Genomic DNA, 22,156 nt, shown 5'->3' with positions numbered 1-22,156 from the left:
CTCCTTTCTTTTTCTTCTCTTTTTTTTTCGTTTTTTTTCTTCCCTTTTTTTTCTCTTTCTCTTTTCTTTCCTTCTTTCTTTCCTCTCTTTTTCTCTTATTCCCAATACAACTTGCTTTTGGCCACTCTGCACTGAGCAAAATGACTAGAAGGAAAACCTCACCTCAAAAGAAAGAATCAGAAACAGTCCTCTCTCCCACAGAGTTACAAAATCTGGATTGCAATTCAATGTCAGAAAGCCAATTCAGAAGCACTATTATACAGCTACTGGTGGCTCTAGAAAAAAGTATAAAGGACTCAAGAGACTTCATGACTGCAGAATTTAGAGCTAATCAGGCAGAAATTAAAAATCAATTGAATGAGATGCAATCCAAACTAGAAGTCCTAACGACGAGGGTTAACGAGGTGGAAGAACGAGTGAGTGACATAGAAGACAAGTTGATAGCAAAGAGGGAAACTGAGGAAAAAAGAGACAATTAAAAGACCATGAGGATAGATTAAGGGAAATAAACGACAGCCTGAGAAAGAAAAACCTACGTTTAATTGGGGTTCCCGAGGGCGCCGAAAGGGACAGAGGGCCAGAATATGTATTTGAACAAATTCTAGCTGAAAACTTTCCTAACCTGGGAAGGGAAACAGGCATTCAGATCCAGGAAATAGAGAGATCCCCCCCTAAAATCAATAAAAACCGTTCAACACCTCGACATTTAATAGTGAAGCTTGCAAATTCCAAAGATAAAGAGAAGATCCTTAAAGCAGCAAGAGACAAGAAATCCCTGACTTTTATGGGGAGGAGTATTAGGGTAACAGCAGACCTCTCCACAGAGACCTGGCAGGCCAGAAAGGGCTGGCAGGATATATTCAGGGTCCTAAATGAAAAGAACATGCAACCAAGAATACTTTATCCAGCAAGGCTCTCATTCAAAATGGAAGGAGAGATAAAGAGCTTCCAAGACAGGCAGCAACTAAAAGAATATGTGACCTCCAAACTAGCTCTGCAAGAAATTTTAAGGGGGACTCTTAAAATTCCCCTTTAAGAAGAAGTTCAGTGGAACTGTCCGCAAAAACAAGGACTGAATAGATATCATGATGACACTAAACTCATATCTCTCAATAGTAACTCTGAATGTGAACGGGCTTAATGACCCCATCAAAAGGCGCAGGGTTTCAGACTGGATAAAAAAGCAGGACCCATCTATTTGCTGTCTACAAGAGACTCATTTTAGACAGAAGGACACCTCCAGCCTGAAAATACAAGGTTGGAGAACCATTTACCATTCGAATGGTCCTCAAAAGAAAGCAGGGGTAGCCATACTTATATCAGATAAACTAAAATTTACCCCAAAGACTGTAGTGAGAGATGAAGAGGGACACTATATCATACTTCAAGGATCTATTCAACAAGAGGACTTAACAATCCTCAATATATATGCCCCGAATGTGGGAGCTGCCAAATATATCAATCAATTATTAACCAAAGTGAAGAAATACTTAGATAATAATACACTTCTACTTGGTGACTTCAATCTAGCTCTTTCTATACTCGATAGGTCTTCTAAGCACAACATCTCCAAAGAAACGAGAGCTTTAAATGATAAACTGGACCAGATGGATTTCACAGATATCTACAGAACTTTACATCCAAACTCAACTGAATACACATTCTTCTCAAGCGCACATGGAACTTTCTCCAGAATAGACCACATATTGGGTCACAAATCGGGTCTGAACCGATGCCAAAAGATTGGGATTGTCCCCTGCATATTCTCAGACCATAATGCCTTGAAATTAGAACTAAATCACAACAAGAAGTTTGGAAGGACCTCAAACACGTGGAGGTTAAGGACCATCCTGCTAAAAGATAAAAGGGTCAACCAGGAAATTAAGGAAGAATTAAAAAGATTCATGGAAACTAATGAGAATGAAGATACAACCGTTCAAAATCTTTGGGATGCAGCAAAAGCAGTCCTAAGAGGGAAATACATCACAATACAAGCATCCATTCAAAAACTGGAAAGAACTCAAATACAAAAGCTAACCTTACACATAAAGGAGCTAGAGAAAAAACAGCAAATAGATCCTACACCCAAGAGAAGAAGGGAGTTAATAAAGATTCGAGCAGAACTCAACGAAATCGAGACCAGAACTGTGGAACAGATCAACAAAACCAGGAGTTGGTTCTTTGAAAGAATTAACAAGATACATAAACCATTAGCCAGCCTTATTAAAAAGAAGAGAGAGAAGACTCAAATTAATAAAATCATGAATGAGAAAGGAGAGATCACTACCAACACCAAGGAAATACAAACGATTTTAAAAACATATTATGAACAGCTATACGCCAATAAATTAGGCAATCTAGAAGAAATGGACGCATTCCTGGAAAGCCACAAACTACCAAAACTGGAACAGGAAGAAATAGAAAACCTGAACAGGCCAATAACCAGGGAGGAAATTGAAGCAGTCATCAAAAACCTCCCAAGACACAAAAGTCCAGGGCCAGATGGCTTCCCAGGGGAATTTTATCAAACGTTTAAAGAAGAAACCATACCTATTCTCCTAAAGCTGTTTGGAAAGATAGAAAGAGATGGAGTACTTCCAAATTCGTTCTATGAGGCCAGCATCACCTTAATTCCAAAACCAGACAAAGACCCCGCCAAAAAGGAGAATTACAGACCAATATCCCTGATGAACATGGATGCAAAAATTCTCAACAAGATACTGGCCAATAGGATCCAACAGTACATTAAAAAAATTATTCACCATGACCAAGTAGGATTTATCCCTGGGACACAAGGCTGGTTCAACACCCGTAAAACAATCAATGTGATTCATCATATCAGCAAGAGAAAAACCAAGAACCATATGATCCTCTCATTGGATGCAGAGAAAGCATTTGACAAAATACAGCATCCATTCCTGATCAAAACTCTTCAGAGTGTAGGGATAGAGGGAACATTCCTCGACATCTTAAAAGCCATCTATGAAAAGCCCACAGCAAATATCATTCTCAATGGGGAAGCACTGGGAGCCTTTCCCCTAAGATCAGGAACAAGACAGGGATGTCCACTCTCACCACTGCTGTTCAACATAGTACTGGAAGTCCTAGCCTCAGCAATCAGACAACACAAAGACATTAAAGGCATTCAAATTGGCAAAGAAGAAGTCAAACTCTCCCTCTTCGCCGATGACATGATACTCTACATAGAAAACCCAAAAGTCTCCACCCCAAGATTGCTAGAACTCATACAGCAATTCGGTAGCGTGGCAGGATACAAAATCAATGCCCAGAAGTCAGTGGCATTTCTATACACTAACAATGAGACTGAAGAAAGAGAAATTAAGGAGTCAATCCCATTTACAATTGCACCCAAAAGCATAAGATACCTAGGAATAAACCTAACCAAAGAGGTAAAGGATCTATACCCTCAAAACTATAGAACACTTCTGAAAGAAATTGAGGAAGACACAAAGAGATGGAAAAATATTCCATGCTCATGGATTGGCAGAATTAATATTGTGAAAATGTCAATGTTACCCAGGGCAATATACACGTTTAATGCAATCCCTATCAAAATACCATGGACTTTCTTCAGAGAGTTAGAACAAATTATTTTAAGATTTGTGTGGAATCAGAAAAGACCCCGAATAGCCAGGGGAATTTTAAAAAAGAAAACCATATCTGGGGGCATCACAATGCCAGATTTCAGGTTGTACTACAAAGCTGTGGTCATCAAGACAGTGTGGTACTGGCACAAAAACAGACACATAGATCAATGGAACAGAATAGAGAACCCAGAAGTGGACCCTCAACTTTATGGTCAACTAATATTCGATAAAGGAGGAAAGACTATCCATTGGAAGAAAGACAGTCTCTTCAATAAATGGTGCTGGGAAAATTGGACATCCACATGCAGAAGAATGAAACTAGACCACTCTCTTTCACCATACACAAAGATAAACTCAAAATGGATGAAAGATCTAAATGTGAGACAAGATTCCATCAAAATCCTAGAGAAGAACACAGGCAACACCCTTTTTGAACTCGGCCATAGTAACTTCTTGCAAGATACATCCACAAAGGCAAAAGAAACAAAAGCAACAATGAACTATTGGGACTTCATCAAGATAAGAAGCTTTTGCACAGCAAAGGATACAGTCAACAAAACTCAAAGACAACCTACAGAATGGGAGAAGATATTTGCAAATGACATATCAGATAAAGGGCTAGTTTCCAAGATCTATAAAGAACTTCTTAAACTCAACACCAAAGAAACAAACAATCCAATCATGAAATGGGCAAAAGACATGAACAGAAATCTCACAGAAGAAGACATAGACATGGCCAACATGCACATGAGAAAATGCTCTGCATCACTTGCCATCAGGGAAATACAAATCAAAACCACAATGAGATACCACCTCACACCAGTGAGAATGGGGAAAATTAACAAGGCAGGAAACAACAAATGTTGGAGAGGATGTGGAGAAAAGGGAACCCTCATACACTGTTGGTGGGAATGTGAACTGGTGCAGCCACTCTGGAAAACTGTGTGGAGGTTCCTCAAAGAGTTAAAAATAGACCTGCCCTACGACCCAGCAATTGCACTGTTGGGGATTTACCCCAAAGATACAAATGCAATGAAACGCCGGGACACCTGCACCCCGATGTTTATAGCAGCAATGGCCACGATAGCCAAACTGTGGAAGGAGCCTCGGTGTCCATCGAAAGATGAATGGATAAAGAAGATTTATGTATACAATGGAATATTACTCAGCTATTAGAAATGACAAATACCCACCATTTGCTTCAACGTGGATGGAACTGGAGGGTATTATGCTGAGTGAAGTAAGCCAGTCGGAGAAGGACAAACATTATATGTTCTCATTCATTTGGGGAATATAAATAATAGTGAAAGGGAATATAAGGGAAGGGGGAAGAAATGTGTGGGAAATATCAGAAAGGGAGACAGAACGTAAAGACTGCTAACTCTGGGAAACGAACTAGGGGTGGTGGAAGGGGAGGAGGGCGGGGGGTGGGAGTGAATGGGTGACGGGCACTGGGGGTTATTCTGTATGTTAGTAAATTGAACACCAATAAAAAATAAATTAAAAAAAAAAAAAAGAGTTGGTCGCTTGACCAACTAAGCCACCCAGGCACCCCAGGGTTTGAAAGCTTTCTTAGAGAAGACATGAAAAAAGCACAAATCATAAAGGAACCAATAATAAATATAACTACATTAAAAGTAAACAGCTTTATACAATATAAATCAATATGTACAGAGTAAAAAGATAAGTTACAGAGGAAGTGAAACTATTTTGGAACTTCTCTATCCTAATAGGCAACAAACATTAAAACTGCACTTTCTGATATGGTAGCCACTAGCCACATGTCTGTGGAGCATTTGAAATGTGGCTACTCCCAGCTGAGATGTGCTATTACTGTGAAATACTAAAACTTTTAAGATGTAGTATAAAAAATACTGTAAGCTCTCTTATTTGTAATTTTCATAGTGACTGAATGTTGAAATACTACTTTGGATACATTTGGTTAAATATATTAAAATCAGGGATCCCTGGGTGGCGCAGCGGTTTGGCGCCTGCCTTTGGCCCAGGGCGCGATCCTGGAGACCCGGGATCGAATCCCACGTCAGGCTCCCGGTGCATGGAGCCTGCTTCTCCCTCTGCCTGTGTCTCTGCCTCTCTCTCTCTCACTGTGTGCCTATCATAAACAAATAAAAAATTAAAAAAAAATTTTTATATATTAAAATCAGCTCACCTGTTTCTTTTTAATTCAACAGCACTGATCTAAAACAATTCAATATGTATATAAACCCTAAAGGCCAATAATATAAAGTTACTCAACATCCCAATGAATAGGAAAATGTAAATTAAAATGAGAATATGCATCAGACTGCCAAATTTCTTTAATTTGACCTTATCAAATATTTGCAAAGATGTAGAAACCTGAAAATTTGACACATGCATGTGTGCACTGCAGGTGGGGGAGGAGTATAAATTGGTGTAAGCACTTGGAAGAATAATTTGATAAAATCTCAAAGTTGAGGACAAAGTTGCATTCCCTCCTATATACACTATAGAAACCTCACACAAGGGCATAGGAAGACATGTATGACAAACAATGTTTACTATGACATTGTTTATAAGGGTGAAAAATTGAAGACAAATGTCCATCGGCACAAGAGTAAATATATAGTGCAACATTCAGACAGTGAACTGTTTTTCCTTAGCTAAATTGAAGGAATTAGAGCAATGGTTCTTCAAAATGCAGTCCCAGAAATTTGACAGCAATGTAAATTGCCAGGACCCAACCCAGATGTAGTGAATCAGAAACCCTGCCAGTGCAAGGCAGTAAGGTGCGATTTAACAAGCCCTCCAGATGATTCAGATAGGTGCTTAAGTATGAGAACTTCTCAGCTAGAGCTACATGTATTGACTGAGTAAATTTCAAAAGTGAGGATGTGACAGGAAGTTACATACCGGATGCCATTCAGATAAAGTTAAACCCTTGTGCACAACACTTCATATTATTTGAGGATGCATTCATGGTAGAAAAACTATTAAAATATTCATGGAAAGGATTACCACCCAACTCATGAGAGCACTTATGGAGTAGGCAAAGAGTCAAATGGGGTATAGGACAGGATAGGTTCAGATGTGAACAGTATTTGTGATGTTTTGTTTGTTTGTTTGTTTAGAGATTGAGAGGGTGGGGAGGGGTAGGGGGAGAGGGAGGAAGAGAACCTCCAAGCAGGCTCTCTACTGGATGTGGGGTTCAAACTCACAACCTTGAGATCATGACCTGAGCCAAAAATCAAGAGTCGGATGCTTAAGGGCTGAGCCACCGAGGTGCCTCCACATTTTGATGTTTGATTTGAAGAATGTGTGATTTGCTGGGATAAACATCTCTGGACATACATCTTGGCACTATTGTCTACTTAATCCCCTAGGCTGTTTGGGGAGGTGGTGTGGCTGAAACACTTCTTGGGTTACAACTATTACCACCTGTGTCCTCCTCCTCTTGGACAGCTAGTGTTGCAATTGTTCATTACTGATAAATCTGCTCTAATAAAGAGCCACTAACTCAGTATTGCACACTGCCATCTCTAGCTTCCAAAACCATCACTTTGTACACATGATCTTCCAGTTTAGACAACCTCCAGAGTAGTCAAAATTGCACACCTGATATTCAAGTCCCTCCAAAATAGGCTCCCTAGCTCCTTCAACTATATGATGCCCACTACATGTAACATCGTATGTAAAGATCCTTGCTTTGGTCAAAGGAGTCTATGCTCTGTAAACACATCACACACATGTCTGCCTCCTTGCCTCTCCTCCTTATTTACAATCCCCTTGGTTCCTAGACATCTGAGTTCTGGCTTGTACTACAAAATCCTGCCTGTGTTCCACTCACCAGGCCCACTGCCTCACCCCACCCCCACCACCATCATGGAACCTATTAGATCATCAATCACCCTCACTTATCATTTCCCCCTTTGAAGTCTTCTAGCCTAATCTGTGTCATTCACATGTGCATACTTTATTTTTATGTACCTATACCCAATCCACTCAGATAGCCTGGATTATTTTTCCAGTTAAGTTTTGTCTCGTTCCAGAAAGGATTTAAGGTGGTGCAACTGGATTATAAACCTCTCAAGGCCATACTGCATACTCTTCTAGCACCAAGGCTAGTACTCTACAAAGGACCAAAATTACCGACTCAATAAAAGGAAAGATCGTGACTTTTTCATTCATAGCTGTCTATCCAATACCAGCAAATTTTGTAGTACTTACTATGCACCCAATGACCATTTGTTGTTGAGTGCACGAATAAATGAATGAGCCTTAGAACTTTATTACTAATGATAAATGCTTCCAGGTACCAACTACTACTGGAGAAGTGGAGAATGAGTAAGACATCAGAAAAGCTCCATGGCCCACACCATTAGCTCCCCAAAAATGGTCAGTCCAATTGCATGCAATCTGCATAAACCTGCTTGGACCTCTTACTTCAAGGCAAGATCAAGAGCTAACATTGATTGGATACTTGATTTGGACAGGTGCTGTGCAAAGCATACTGCATATAGGATATGATTTTTAGGACAGTCCTGTGGGGCAGGAACTAGGATTCTTACAAATTACAGATGAGGAAACTTAAAGCACGGAGAACATATAAACTGACCTACATGCCACAAAACTGGTGAGGCCGACTTGGAAGCATGACCTCAAGATTCACTCTCTTAACAACACTATCACTGGGATCCCTGGGTGGCGCAGCGGTTTAGCGCCTGCCTTTGGCCTGGGGCGCGATCTTGGAGACCCGGGATCGAATCCCACGTCAGGCTCCCGGTGCATGGAGCCTGCTTCTCCCTCTGCCTATGTCTCTGCCTCTCTCTCTCTCTCTCTGTGTGACTATCATAAATAAATAAAAATTTAAAAAAAAAAACACTATCACTATATGAAAAAGACAATGATAGATTCAAACAGGTAAATCTGAATAAGGTTAGGATCTGGTTCTTCAATCAAGGTACCGAATTCAATCACTTATTTGCAAACTGGATTGCATTTGTAAAAGAAAAGGAAATGCTCACTGGGCTTCCACTAGGCTCAGGTGCTCTCATGTTCCTTATTTGATTTGTCCCATCCCCGACACATGGGCTCTGAGAGAAGTAGACGTCACTGTCATCCTCATTTTGCAGGTGAAAAAACGGAGAAAAACAGAGAGGTGCAGTACCTGGCTCCCCATCACAAAGGAGCAACCAGCAGAGCTTAGTTCTGACTCCAAGTCTGGATGTTTTACCATGTACCACAGTGGCTTGTGTTGGACACATTTGGAGGTTATACAGGCTTCTATAATAACACAAGTATCTCCTAACAGTTATTATTGAGGTGTGTCATCTAATATCCTGGCAACCTAGAAAGCAAAGAAAGTTCTAAACCATTTAATATCCAAGGACCACAACTTCCATGTTTAGGGCGTCTAGTCAGTGTTTACTATAACTCAGTTAACCTCCAATACCAAAAAATTTCAATTTTCCATAGATCCTAGCACAGGCCAACACACAACGCCCAAAACATGCTGTTAGCTGACAGATCTCATTAGACCAATTGAGAAAAAAGTGGCACCATCAAGACCATAATTCTATTTACTATATACATCCTAGAGGGAAAGTGATCATTATTTGCAGTCTGGGACATAATCTAGATTGTGTAAAATATGACCCTTGGTGAAATACTCTGTGGCTCGCTGACTTCTCTTAATATATCTATTAATGTATTTGTAGAACTCTAACTATAGCCACTCTATCTTGTTTATGCGATATTCAATTACTAACATGGCATGCCATTTATCTCAATAATTATCTCAATAATTATTCTATTAAATCTAAATGAGTGTTCTTAACTCAATCTATATGCTGGAAGTTTCTCCCCCATGCTGATGTCCATCATCTGTTTATAGAAGTAGCTCCCTTGGAGGTTGTAGCAAGTCAGCATGCAGGGGACTTAACCAAGTCTTTGTGGATCTTAGACATTGTTTAGGCAAAAGAATTAGCAACATGCTTCGCATACCAAAAATCACTAAATCTATTCACCTGTTCACTCATCCCCCTCCCCCAAACTTCCGAAGAGATGCTTCAGCATAACATACAGGACAGGAAAGAATTCAATCAAAGGAGCTGATACTCCTGACCACTCACTAAAGTAGAGGGAAGAAAATGGATAATACACACCCTCTTGCTCCTAATCGGCTGAGTTGCTTCATCCTGCTTATTCCAGTTTCTGTCTTTAAAAAAAAAAAAAAAGATTGATTGATTCATGAGAGACACAGAGAGAGATGCAGAGACGCAGGCAGAGGGAGAAGCAGGTTCCCTATGGGGAGCCTGATGCGGGACTCAATCCCAGGACCCTGGGATCACGCCCTGAGCCAAAGGCAGACATTCAACCACTGAGCCACCCAGGTCCCCCTCTGCCTCTTTCTGACTCTCATACTCACTGGTCAACGCCACCCAGACCTGTGGGAAGAAAAAGTTGAAGATGTTTTCACTGCCTTGACATTCCTATTCTGGACTATAGAGGAAAGGAAATGGAAGCCATTTTCTGTGGCATATCTACTTCAAGCATTCTGAACTCAAAAACAAAACAAAAAACAGCAGACAATGCAATAGTATGAAGCTACACTGTAGTGCATTTTCCCTCTGATTGCCATACCATGATCCTTCATGAAATGTGGGGATAATGAGCCAGAACTAGGGTGGTGATTAACCAATAGTTAAGCAATAGGAAGCAGCACCAATTCCCACAGCAACATCACCTTCCACACTCTTCCTCTATGAAGAGGGGGATGGACAGAGAAGTTCATAATAGCATTTGCATCCATGATTTTCCCTACCTCAGCCTCTAAAATATTCTCTAGAGCCCCAATTGGTGTGTTCTTCCTCCCACCCAGTCTTCCAAGAATTAGCTCACTTGAAATTTAGAGCTTGAGGGTATCTGAGACCCATGGGGGTCTGAGGAAGAGAGGTAGATACCTCTAGAGGTAAAGGTACTGTCCCCTTTTTCATGTGGTCGAAACAGATGGTGCAAGATGGTGGGAGGGAGGGAAGTTCAGATGCCTGAAGGAAGAGGCAAGCCAGGGCCTGTGGAACCCACCCCAGGAGAACAGGTGTTCGCCCTCTGCATATGTGCTCTCTATGCAAACAGGGTCGCTCTGGCGCTTGGTGCTTCACAAAAGTCATGAAGAAACTGGGGAAGATATATTAAGTACCAGTAACAGTCATTTCTTTAATGCCAGCAGTCACAGCCAGACCATGAAATTACACAGCTCTTTCAAGTATCATAAAAAGGGTATTAAATTTATAGTCAAGTACAAATTAGGAGAGACTTTAAGGAGCATGGCTCAGAGCCCACCTGAGATGAAAGAACCTTTTACAGCACCCCCAGAACAGATGCTATTCCCCAATAGGTCACTCTCGTCTTAGAGCCTCGGTTTGCCTGTCTGTACAAAGCCATTGCTGGATCAGGGACCAGGCCAGCGTTTCTCATGCTGCATGAGACACCTGGATCAAAATCACTTGAGTGGGGGTTGGGGGGTGGTAGCTATTAACATTAAGCTTCTTCCGTGCTATGGAATAGAAAACTCAGAGGCTGGGGCCCAGGAATCTGTATTTTTAACACATCTCTTGCCCCTCACCCCCAAACAGTCTTAATCTATATTTAACAGGGTAGAAAAATGCTTTGTGTCCCATGTGATTACGTCCATACTATCCACCTTTTCCTAGACTATACTTTCACCTGCAATGTTATCTTTAGCTGTCCTTCCTGTATTTCTAGATTCAAATTTCATCTCGACTATGAAACCTTTCGTTATTTGATTCAACGGATGTCAGCTCCCCTATTGCCATGGGGTAGGACTTGGGCAAGCACAGATACAGAGAGGTAAGTGCCATGTGCATTAGTCTGAGGCTTGAGAAAAGGCTCTGAAATTTGCCCTGCTGTTCTGTGTCTGAGTTCCTTCATCTGAGTTTCAGTTGCTAGGAGAGATTCAAACTGCATAAACCAGGAGCTAGGACGCCTATTGGCTCAGCCTCTTGGGGCTGCTGTAGCAAAACACCACAGACTGGTTGGCTTATAAACAACAGAAATTTTATTGCTCACAGTTCTGGAGGCCAGAGGCTGAAAGCTGAGGTCAGGGTGCCAGCAAGGTCGGGTGAGGGCCCTCTTCCATGCTCCAGACTTCCAAGTGCACCCTCACACGGTAGGCGGGGCTAAGGGGCCCTGATCTCTTTTGGAAGAACACTCATTACAGTCATGAGGGCTAGGACCTCATGAACCTCATCACCTCCCAAACACCCCACGTTCTAATATTACTGCCGTGGGGATTTGCATTTCAACACAAGACTCCTGAGGAGAGCACCTACACGGAGCAGCTGATTGGTGAGCACAGTGAATTGCAACCCTCTAGCAACTTCAGTTGAGAAGGCTTTTTAATGTTCCTCTAAGGATGGAAGAATAGGAATCAAGAAGAGCCCAAAAGACTGCCAAATAGAGAATTGCACATGTAAAGTAAGGGAGGGATGTCCAGTATGGGGCCTTCTCTTGCCCAAATAACAGGCAACTACCTAATGGAGCCTGTGCAGTCAGAAGACAGAAGGAGGGTGTGGGGAGAGGTATAAGGTCTGGGCAAGGCTAAAATACCAAAGCTTTGTGAGGTGAAAACACTCAGTGTTTCTCAAAGTATGGTTCAGAAACCTCTGCATTAGAAACACCTGGGGAGCTTCAAAAAATGGACATCTCCGTCTGTCACAATCTCAGAGCCCAATACCCAACATTTGGAAGCATCAGCACCAGATAGGCTCCCCCTCTGGTTCCAACTCTTCACTCTTCCACCTTGTCATCATGCTGATTCAAAGAGCTTTGAGAGAAGAACAAGTAGCACAAGCCCTGAGCATTTGTGACCAGGAGATGATGGAGGCTCAGGGGAAGTTCCAATCTCTCTACTGGGTTAGAGGGATTCAGATAAACCCAATCAACAGAGATCACCACATCTGGGTTTATTGTCCAATCATTTCCTGCTTAGTATTTTTAAACACCTTCCCTGCTCACCAAAAAAAAACAGAAGAAACAAACCAACCAAGTGCCTCAGTCAAGGGCATGCTGCCTTTGTTGACTCTGCGGGAACAGCAGAGTGCCATCGCTTATTTTTCCAGAGACCTTCAATTATTTTCTTAATAACCTCCCATATACAATAAAATTGTCAAGCCCAGGCTCCTCTATGGACTTGGCTAATTTATGCCAGCAGACACACCATCTGCACCCAGAGGATTACAGGCAAACTCCCTCCCCAACTCTAGCTCATTATTACTGATCAAGCCAGGTGTCTAATACTCCTAATGCCTCCTAGAACCTGCTTAACTGAACTTAGAACTCCAAAGCTCTATCTATATTCAAGGTGAGGCATTGGAAACTATCTGAGGAATTCAATACAAATAAAAATTACCTCACATGTTGTTGCCAAACATAGAACATAATTTTAGGTATTTGATGCAGCTTCTAAAGGGAAATGCTGCGTAGGAGGACAGTACATTAGGATTTCTTTTCGTTAGAGTTGTAATCTATTCTAATAAGCTGTTGTCACATAACCTGCAGACAGTTCCATACCATGGTGGGATACTACACTCCGACATAATGACAATTCCAAAAGTTAGAGTGAGACCTTTGCTGTATCTATCCATCCATCCAATGACTATTTATTCTACTGTTCCCCCAAAGTCCTATTCTAGTTGCCATGATACAACAATGAGCCAAACACAGAAAATGGCTGCCCTCATGGGGCTTGTCTCCTTGTGGGGGAAATTGACAAGAGATGCAAAATCAAAGAATGTAATTTTGGATAGCAATAAATACACAAAGAAAATAAAACAGGGTAATAGAGCGGAGCGACTCAGAGAGGGAGAAACACTATTGGGTGGTTGAGAAAGGCCTCTCAGAGCCAGTAACACTGGAACTTAAACCTGAATGACAAGAGGGAGCCACCATCTGAAAGGTCCAGAGCCAAAAGGAGAGGAAATAGCAAATGCAAAGACCCCGAAGTAAAAAAAGAACTTCATCTGGCTGAGAAATAAAAAGAAGGTCAAGATGGCTATAACACAGAGTGAGTCAGGGAGAGTGGCTGGACAGGAGCTCAGTCAAGTAGGCAGAGCCAGATTATGTAGAACTCTCTAGGTGGTGGAGAAAGGGCTGGGACAATGATATTAAGAAGGCAAGGAGCTGGTGGGGATGGATGTAAACATGATAACTGAAGGCATATTTGCCTTTTTATCAATAGCAGTAGCTATCAGACCACTCCCATGGGCTGGGATGCTTTAGAAAATCTCTAGTTTAAAGCTCTCAAAAACCCTGTAAAGTGTAACTGTTCCCTAGATGAGCCTGGAAACAAAGAGTTCACCCAAGGTCACAGCTAATAAGTGGTGAAGCCAAGATTCAAACCTATTGTTTGTCTGAGTCCAAAGTCAAAAGTGATTAATAGATACACAAAGTAAGATGTCCTGGGGGCACCTGGGTGGCTCAGTGGTTGAGACTCTGCCTTTGGCTCAGATCATGATCCTGGGATCGAGTCCCACATCAGGCTCCCTGCATGGAATCTGCAGTCTGCTTCTCCCTCTGCCTATGTCTCTGCCTCTTTTTCTGTCTCTCTCATGAATAAATAAATAAAATCTTTGAAAAAAAAAGTTAAGATGTTCTGTTCATGGATACCCCAGTGTGAGTAACCATGGAAGTTGCCATTTATATAGAGTTTACTAGATGCCAGGAACGGGACTAGATGCTCTTCATCCTCAGCCTTGCCCTTTCAGATAGGTACTATTATGCCATTTTGCAGATGAGTACACTGAGGAAGAGAGGGCCTAAAGACTCATCCAGAGCATCCAATCATCATCATACCAGTAGTATTTCCGTCCACAATGCCAACTATCACATTTTTAGAATTATCTCAATTCTAACGTTAACCTGGTTTAGACGTTAACCTGGTTTAGACACTTGTCACTACCCTGCTCCTTTATGTACATACAGTCAAGCGAGAGCTCCAGAGCGGCGGCGAATGCCCTGCCATCAGAACTGAAATGGTGTAGAAGGCAAGGCAACATTTGTAAGCTAGCCCTTTTATTTGAGCTCTCTGCAGGCAGAGGACACTGCCCATCTTTGTGCGAACAGGAAGCTGTAAGATTTTTTTGCATGTCTGTGCCTAAGGGACAATGACTCTTCTATCTGAGCTATGAATGAGAGAGAAATGATTGGGTAGGTCTGTAAGGTCTGTGACTGTACGCAGTCACTAAGATCCAAGCAACCGATATGGTAATGCACGCTGAACAACCCCTGGTATCCACTCCTGCCCACGTGCCTCACAATGCCTGGCACTCCGGGAAAACCCCTCGATGAGGAACAGGGAAGAGAAGGAAGGACAACTGGCAGGACGGTAAACCAGTTGAAGATTTCATGCAGTTATCATGTAAACATGGGAAAGCACCAGACAATGAACTATCATTTGGCCACAAAAAGGAATGAAGTTCTATGCCATAGCACAAATGAACCTTGAAGACATGACCCTAAGTGAAAGAAGTCAGACACAAAATGCCACATACGACGGGGTTACATTTAAATGAACCATTCAGATGGGGTGCCCAGCCAGCTCAGTCAGTCGGTAGAGCGTGTGACTCTGGATCTCAGGGTTGTGAGTTCGAGCCCCACGTTGGGGGCAGAGATTACTTAAACTATTTTCGGGGGTGCCTGGGTGGCTCAATCAGTTAAGTGTCTGCATTCAGCTTAGGCCATCATCCCAGGGTCCTAGGATGGAGGCCCTACATTGGGCTCCCTGCTCAGTGGGGAGTCTGCTTCTCCCTCTTCCTCTATTCTCTCTCTCTCTCTTCCTTCTCCCTCTCCCTTCTCCCTTCTCCCTCTCCCTCAATTAAATCTTTAAAAATAAATAAAATTAAAAAAAATAAACTATTTTCATGAATGAATGAATGAATGAATGAAATGTCTAGAGTAGGCAAATCCATAGACACAGAAAGTAGATTAATGGTTGCCAGGGGCTGGAAGGGCGAAGGGCAATGAGGAGTGAACGCTGAGGAGTTTGGGTTTCTTGAAGGCGGGGGTGGCAGAGTGATTAAAACAACAACAACAACACTTCCCAAGTAGTGGTGCTGGTCAAACAACAGTGTGAACATACTAAAAAGCACTGAATTTTATACTTTTGCTAAAATGAATTTTATACCATGTGAATTATAGCTCAATAGAGCTTTCATAAAAATTACGTATTTGAGGGATGCCTGGATGACTCAGTGGTTGAGCATCTGCCTTTGGATCAGGTCATGATCCCAGGGTCCTGGAATCAAACCCCACATTGGGCTCCTCACAGGGAGTCTGCTTCTCCCTCTGCCTATGTCTCTGCCTCTCTCTCTCTCTCTCTCTGTCTCTCATGAATAAATAAAATCTTTAAAAAGAAATTATGTATTTGGGGAGATACTACTAACTGTATATTATTAATTACAAGTTACATATATTTTATATAGGTAGGTATAGATATATATATATATATGTATAAAAGTTCAACATCCATCCCAGTCTGAGAAGCTATCCAGACAAAAGCAATTCTGGCTAATAGAACCCTGGCTGCATAAAAGTTTACTTCTGATGAGTTTTCCCCCTTTGTGCTTCTCTACCCAGTATCCTAACAGAGAATCTTCTTAAAACACTCCAAGAAAGCAAGCAACGGTTTGAGACTCAGACAGGAACCCCTTGGAGCTCCTATGCCATTACACTGGAAATCACATCACATGGTACAACTCAATGTTAATTGTCATGATGGGTTCATCAGTGATAATTCAAATAGCACCTCATATTTGAGTGCTCACTATTTGCAAGGCACTATAGGTTAGCTGCTTTCTGTATACAATCTCATTACTCCTGCAAATATTCTGGGAGACAAGTATTACTACTATTCACCCCATTTGAGAGATGAGAAAAATGAGACACAAAAGTTAAGCAACTTAGCCCAGGTAAAAAACAAAACAAAACAAAAACAAACAAATGAAAAACCCACAAAAAAACTGGTATGTGCTGGGACCAGAACAGAAGCCCAGTTACTGTAACACCTGACTCATGTATGAGCCCCCACACCACACACTAGTTCTTGTAGCAGCAGGAAATAATCATCAGAGTCATACCAGTTAAAATGCATTGCACACCTGCCTTATAGCAGGTATCCTACCTGAGGTAGATGATGTTATTGATCTATTATTTTTGTAGGTGAGGAAACAGAAGCACAGTGTGGCTCAGTAACCTACCCGGGGCACATGTAGGGTGATCAACCATCCCAGAAAGGGGCAGACGATGGAATGAAATGGAGGAGGTCACTAACTTCTGGCCTTCCCTTTTTGACATTTCCCTCCTAACCTCACACATAGGGAGAGATTCAACACCTGCAGGACCCACAAGAGCCGACTGCATTCACAGTCCAGCCAATCATACCCTGTAAAATCAGCCAACGTGTGTGCCTGAGTACCGTCTCTACTCTCTCTGCATGCCTGTGGTTGCTTTCTGTACCACCCCAGTTTTCTGGCCTGTCTGCAGAAGAGACGGATTTTTCTCTCAAACATAAATCATGCAGCAGTAAGTACCCTGATCAGATCTGAAGTGTACAAAGGCAAGCTCTGGCTTTTCCCTTTTCATGTATTTTGCACAACAGACAGCCACCAGGGCAGGCAAATCCCCACTGCCTGAAAGCTCCAACAGGAGTTTTTTTTTTACAGGGCTCCTCATCTAATTAAGGAAAGGGTAGATTTTTTCTTTCAAGGTCTGAAAAATCCCTTTGGTCTGAAATATATCCATTATATTCATTGAAAAAAAGCTTCCTAGAATGAGGCATTAAATAAAAGCGCTAATTGAATTTTATCACCCTATGTAATTAGAAAATAAAAGTGAATCTGATAATAGATTTTTAAATGATACTACCCTTCACACACAATAAATTTCTTTGATTTTTATCCCTCGCATATACATTCAGATCTGTATAACCTACTTTAAAGCAAATACTACTTTAATGTGAGTGTCACAACATCACCTGTCAGATGTAAATCTAAAATATGTTCTAATGTTAGGATACGGGCAGTGCCAAAGTCAGGATTCTGAGGACAATGAAAAAGCCAGACAGTGGTTTGAGGCTAGGAACAGCAGGCTGAGAGAGAAATCCCCCATGGTTGGCAAAAATCAACAGAAGTAAATTGAGGTTCAGATATCTAGAAGGTCAAAACGGAGGGAACAGGTAGGGCTGTATAGGCTGGATTCTAGGAGGTCTGATGGGGGAAAAAATACTAGGAATCATATTACATACAAAGACTCATACAAGCCTGATACTGGAGTAGAGTTTCCTTGCCAGAGATCTTTTACTTATACATACACACACACACCCCAGACTAAGCAGGAAACAGTCTCAATGTATGAGTGGAACTGGATTTGAAAGGGTCAGAAAAGTGGCAGCAGCTGGCAATGCAAAGAGGGAGAAATCAATAGCTATAACTTGGTCCCAATAAATGTCAAAAAGTCCTTTATTAAGGCAGTGTTGTTCTCAATTATGAATATGCATGGCCTGAGCTGGTAGGCAGCAGACCGCGTGAATGGCTCTTTCAACAGAGACCCAATGTCACTCTGGAGTCACTGAGCCAGGGATGGCACATAGGAACTCTGCTGTCAACAGCACCTGCTCTAGACTCTTCTCTCTTGTCAGTACATACTTCAGATGGTGGCCTTCAAAAGGCCAGACTGCATTAAGCACATCGTATACAATGTGGAATGCGTTCTTTTTAAAGTCCCCGATTGAAGAAAAATGGTTACTTTTGTGCCCTTTCAAAGAAATCTTGTATTATTTAAAGGAAAGGACAGTAGAACACTTGGTGCCCACACTGGTGGCCTGAGAAAATCCTTTCAGGAGACCTGACCAGCCCAGTGGGGATGAGCTAAAATCCCAACGGTTGATGGGTTATGAATGTTGCATTTCTGAGGTGCAACTCTACTTGTATTATGCTCTTGCTGCATCATATTTTTGTGGTATTGTCTGTAGAAAGTGTGTCACAAAGTTTACTTACATGACAGCTAGAGGGAGGAGGGAATGAGGAGCGACTACTTCATGGGTATGTGGTTGTGGGATTTCCTTTTGGGGTGATGAAAAGGTTTTGGAACTGGACAGAGGTAGTGGTTGTACAACACTGTGAATATACCAAATACCATTGGATTAGACACTTTCAAAAGGTTAATTTCACATTATGTGAGTTTCAATTTTTTAAAAAATGCTGGGAACAATGCTGGGACACCTGATTGGCTCAGTAGTTAAGTGTCTGCCTTTGGCTCAGGGTGTGATCCTGAAGTCCTGGGATGGAATCCCGCATCGGGCTCCCTGCAGGGAGCCTGCTTCTCCCTCTCCCTATGTCTCTGCTTCTCTATGTCTCTCATGAATAAATAAAATCTATTTAAAAAAAAAGACAATGCCTTGCATCAGAGGAGCCTGTGCTCCATCCCTTCTGTGTGCTAGGGATTGTGCTAGGGTTCTGGGTGGACAAATACTCATCACAAATGTTTGTTGAGTTCTTACAAGATTCCAGAAAGCCTTCTAAACACTGCATACATATTAACTAATTTCTCTGTTACAGCAACTGCTCTGTGGACAACACTGTTATTCCATTTTACAGATGAGAAAACTGAGGAATCGGGAGGTTGAGTAACTGGCACAAGATATTATAACTCATAAGCAGTGGAGCCAGGATTTAGACCAGCCAGTTTGGCCACAGAGACTATGCATTTAAGAATTGTGCTACAGGACAGCCCTGGTGGCTCAGCGGTTTAGCGCTGCCTTCGGCCCAGGGTATGATCCTGGAGACCTGGGATCGAGTCCCATGTTGGGCTCCCTGCATAGAGCCTGCTTCTCCCTCTGCCTGTGTCTCTGCACGCCTCTCTCTCTCTCTCTCTCTCTCTCTCTCTCTCTAATAATAAATAAATAAAATCTTAAAAAAAGAATTGTGCTACATTGGGGGTGCCTGGGTGGTTCAGTCGGTTAAGTATTTGCCTCTGGTTTAGGTTATGATCCTGGGGTCCTGGGACCCAGCCCCACATTGGGCTCCCTGCTCGGCGGGGAGTCTGCTTCTCCCCCTCTCTCTTTCTCTGGACCTTCCCACTGTTCCTGTTCTCTCTCTCTCTCTCTCAAATAAATAAATAAAATCTTTAAGAAAAAAAAAAGCAAGAATTGTGCTACATTGCCTCAGTCATGGACACTGGCCTCAAGTGGTACATAGTCAATTGATGGTGAATGTTGATAAAGTCCCATAGAGGCACCTAAAGGAGGGTATAGATCAGGAAAGGAGCCAAAGATAGAGGCATGTGAGATGAATCATAAATGAAATTAAACACACAAAGAGGAAGAGGTAAGAGTGCTTCGGATCCAGGGGAAGGTGCTAAATGTCACAGACAGTGGGACTCTGTTCTAATCACCAAGGCTCACTACAGTAGGACAGTTGACAAGTGGCAGTCTGCAAAGCTGGACAGAAAAAAGAGACAGACCATGGAGGCTTTCTACTTATCTTGTAGGCATAGGAGAACTATTGACAGATTTTCAGCAGGGATGACCGAGAGTTGTGTTTTAGAAATACCATTCTGGTAGCTCCCAGGTAGTCAGAATTTAGAGGGACAAGATAGCAGGGACAGAGGAGACAATGATGGGCTAACCTAGACAAATGGTAATCGGCATCGGGAGGAATGGATGGAGTGAATATTTAGTAATTCAAATCAGCAAGACTCATCATCTCAGAGTCTCAGAAACTGCCAGCAAGATCAAAAGCAAACTATATCTCTTGATAAGTGACACCTTTCCATTATTCTTTAAGAAGTGTTAAACACCATCATTTCTAAACAGTTGAGGAATAGTCTGTTCATTTTCAGAAGCCATCCCATTGAAATTCTGAATGCAAACCAGACTTTATAAAGCTGCATTCAGGAATACCAAGTTTCCTTAGGGAAGAAACATCCAGATTCAGTGCATAAATAGAATTCGTGCATTCCCAGAGACTTGAAAAGAGAATGGTTTAAAATGAGTATAAGAAATTAACGATGCAGCATGTGGTTGTCTGGATGGCTTTGTCATCTGAATTGCATGTGGTTTCAAGATAGCAGGAATTAAAACACCATGCCAGGAGAGTTAAGACTTCATTGGGAAATGATCCTGGCATCAGAAAGAAGATACTGAAAAGAGGGGGAAAAAAACTAAGATTGTTTAAAATTAGATTAACAAGTGATGAATGGTTAATCCGTTTTGTCAATCTGAGGACCATTTGGTCCTTACAAGGTGCTGGACTATATAGAGGCCACAAAAAAACAAAGTTATATTTTCCCATCCTTGAGGGATCTACAGTGTCACCAAGGACTTGAGATGTACTTAAGGGGGGTGCCTGGGTGGCTCAGTCTGTTAAAGCATCAACTCTTGATTTCAGCTTAGGTGGTTATCTCAGGGTCCTGTGATCAAGCCCCGTGTCAGGCTCCATACTCAGCACAGAGTCTAACTTGAGGTTCTCTTTCCCTCTCCCTCCACCCATCCCACTTTCTCATTCTCTCTCTCTCTCTCTCTCTCTCTCTTAAATAAATAAATAAATAAATAAATAAATAAATAAATAAATAAATAAGTAAGTAAGTAAGTAAGTAAGTAAGTAAGTAAAACAACAAAAAAAAGAAGCAACTAGTGAGAAAGATGAGATTCAATGTGTCACCAGGACAGGGCACAGGGGCACCTCTGGATGAGTGAGGTAGGGCCAGATGACTTACAATGCTAGGTAAATACTGTGGCCCTAGGTTTTCTTCGTGGCACAGGGCCATGTCTCTCATCCCCTTTCTACCTCTATGAAATACTTAAATACTTCTCTGAAAGTAGAATTACTCACAGGTAGGAACAATCAAAACCAGAGAGGTTGCCAAAGGAGTCTCTCAAGTTCCCTCCACCCACCTCATCCCACACAAAATGGACTTGGGCCATTCCCCAGGTTTAATTCTTGATCATCAGGTGATCAAAGCATTCTATGGTTCCATGCAACTCTTAAAATGCCACCTCCCTTTTGATCCATGTCCCATTAGCCTGATAATCTCCCTTGGCAGGGAGGGGGTCAGAAGATGATCTTCAGCCTAAGGAAGGCCAGACTTCCAAGTGAAAAGGATAGAGGAGGTGGGGAACAGTTGGTCTTATATTCAGGTACATCGTTCATGTGGCATGACACAATGCCCAGAGAAAATTCTCACATTTGTCATTTGTCAATGCTTCCTTCTGGAACAGAATTGGTGATCTAAGTCTCTGACCTCATTGAGGCCACAGAAACCTCTATAGTCCCAAGACAGGCTGTATCTGACAGGGATGGTTACAGGGCACAGCAGAGGACAGACCTAACTGGCCCTGCTTCCCAGCACCACTCTTAAGCACCATAACACTCTCTTAGCTTCAGAGCACAGCTGCCTACCTAAATTTCCAGTCTCTTCTCTAAGTAGCCTCCTTTCTACCCCTCAACCATCTACACTTGGGATACAGGTCACACTCCACCTACTTGGATGGGTTC

At 42.1% G+C, this 22,156-nt stretch overlaps 1 pseudogene; it reads right to left on the bottom strand.

Annotated features, from left to right (window-relative positions):
- Positions 1 to 22,156, bottom strand: part of LOC140628439 (large ribosomal subunit protein uL11 pseudogene) — a 144,679-nt pseudogene that overhangs the window by 40,711 nt on the left and 81,812 nt on the right.

The sequence above is a fragment of the Canis lupus genome, chromosome X, assembly GCF_048164855.1.
Source record: "Canis lupus baileyi chromosome X, mCanLup2.hap1, whole genome shotgun sequence".
NCBI classification, from domain to species: Eukaryota; Metazoa; Chordata; class Mammalia; order Carnivora; family Canidae; genus Canis; species Canis lupus.
The sequence above is the reverse complement of the archived record's forward strand: the minus strand, read 5'-3'. Positions and strand labels throughout refer to the sequence as shown.